Consider the following 2500-nt stretch of genomic DNA (forward strand, 5'->3'; position numbering starts at 1 on the left):
TTATTGCCAAGCAAAAGCCAGGCAATCCCACCCACGAGGGTGGGAGTTATGCACAAATACGTGCTTACCATGCCCAATGCCAGCCAAGGCCTGCCCAAGCCAAGAACAGCATGATCATCACCAATTTCCTCACAAATTCATCCAAATTTCAATTTTTTGATCGAATTCCATCAAGAATGTCCATGAATTTGATTGAAATGATGAAAAGAGCAACGAAATTGCAGGGGAAAACACGTTAAGACGTAGTTTTTGCTTGCCTGCTGTGCCCATAGGCGCGCCCCGTGCCTGCCGAGCCTACCCCCACACCCACCCTCCCCCTATATATGACTGGAAGGCCATTTTCAGTTTTGTAGAAAAAGTGCACTTTTTTCCCTGTATCCATAAGTTTTTAAAAGTGCTTAAAAGTGGACCTAGAAGACGAATTTTTTTTTGAATTTTTTTATGGTTGTTAGGGACATTAAAACAAGCAAAACCACGAAAGAATCGTAATATTCCGATGTCGGATGAATTAATTACGAATTTTTCGGCCGAAACTTCGCAAAGGGCGGATACCACGTAAAAAACAACCTAGAAGTCGAATTTTGACTTCGTTTTTTTTGTGCACACCCCACACAATAAGTATAAGTGGACTGGAAAGTGGCTAAGCGATCCGACGAAGTTTCGATTGAGTTTGATTTTTTGGCCGAAAACTCGAAAAAAAGGCGGATTTGACGTAAAACGCCGCCTAGAAGTCGAATTTTGAGACGGTGTCTTGTGTGCACACTCCACACAATATGTATAAGTGGACTGGAAAGTGGCTAAGCATTCCGAGGAATTTTCGATTTATTTTGATTTTTCGGCCGAAACGCCGAAAATAGGCGGATTTGACGTAAAACGCCTCATATAAGTCGAATTTTGGGAAGGTGTCTTGTGTGCACACTGCACACAATATGTATAAGTGGACTGGAAAGTCGCTAAGCATTCCGAGGAAGTTTCGATTTATTTTGATTTTTCGGCCGAAACGCCGAAAATAGGCGGATTTGACGTAAAACGCCTCATATAAGTCGAATTTTGGGAAGGTGTCTTGTGTGCACACTGCACATAATATGTATAAGTGGACTGGAAAGTGGAAAAATATTTTCGGAGCACTTTGATTTTTTGGCCCCCCGCGTGCCTTGCCACGCCCTTGCTTATAGCAAAACGAGACGGGGCCTTGGTCCAACTTGGCATAGGCATGGAATTTGATCTTTATTACTTGGCCACGGTCATGCCACGGTACATGGAGGTTGCTTGACACCCCCGTGTGCATTTCGGAGCACTTTGATTTTTTGGCCCCCCGCGTGCCTTGCCACGCCCTTGCTTATTGCAAAACGAGACGGGGCCTTGGTCCAACTTGGCCTAGGCATGGAATTTGATCTTTATTACTTGGCCACGGTCATGCCACGGTACATGGAGGTTGCTTGACACCCCCGTGTGCATTTTCGGAGCACTTTGATTTTTTGGCCCCCCGCGTGCCTTGCCACGCCCTTGCTTATAGCAAAACGAGACGGGGCCTTGGTCCAACTTGGCATAGGCATGGAATTTGATCTTTATTACTTGGCCACGGTCATGCCACGGTACATGGAGGTTGCTTGACACCCCCGTGTGCATTTCGGAGCACTTTGATTTTTTGGCCCCCCGCGTGCCTTGCCACGCCCTTGCTTATAGCAAAACGAGACGGGGCCTTGGTCCAACTTGGCATAGGCATGGAATTTGATCTTTATTACTTGGCCACGGTCATGCCACGGTACATGGAGGTTGCTTGACACCCCCGTGTGCATTTTCGGAGCACTTTGATTTTTTGGCCCCCCGCGTGCCTTGCCACGCCCTTGCTTATAGCAAAACGAGACGGGGCCTTGGTCCAACTTGGCCTAGGCATGGAATTTGATCTTTATTACTTGGCCACGGTCATGCCACGGTACATGGAGGTTGCTTGACACCCCCGTGTGCATTTTCGGAGCACTTTGATTTTTTGGCCCCCCGCGTGCCTTGCCACGCCCTTGCTTATAGCAAAACGAGACGGGGCCTTGGTCCAACTTGGCCTAGGCATGGAATTTGATCTTTATTACTTGGCCACGGTCATGCCACGGTACATGGAGGTTGCTTGACACCCCCGTGTGCATTTCGGAGCACTTTGATTTTTTGGCCCCCCGCGTGCCTTGCCACGCCCTTGCTTATAGCAAAACGAGACGGGGCCTTGGTCCAACTTGGCATAGGCATGGAATTTGATCTTTATTACTTGGCCACGGTCATGCCACGGTACATGGAGGTTGCTTGACACCCCCGTGTGCATTTCGGAGCACTTTGATTTTTTGGCCCCCCGCGTGCCTTGCCACGCCCTTGCTTATAGCAAAACGAGACGGGGCCTTGGTCCAACTTGGCATAGGCATGGAATTTGATCTTTATTACTTGGCCACGGTCATGCCACGGTACATGGAGGTTGCTTGACACCCCCGTGTGCATTTTCGGAGCACTTTGATTT

This window comes from Trifolium pratense, unplaced genomic scaffold, assembly GCF_020283565.1.
Source record: "Trifolium pratense cultivar HEN17-A07 unplaced genomic scaffold, ARS_RC_1.1 scaffold_70, whole genome shotgun sequence".
Lineage (NCBI taxonomy): Eukaryota > Viridiplantae > Streptophyta > Magnoliopsida > Fabales > Fabaceae > Trifolium > Trifolium pratense.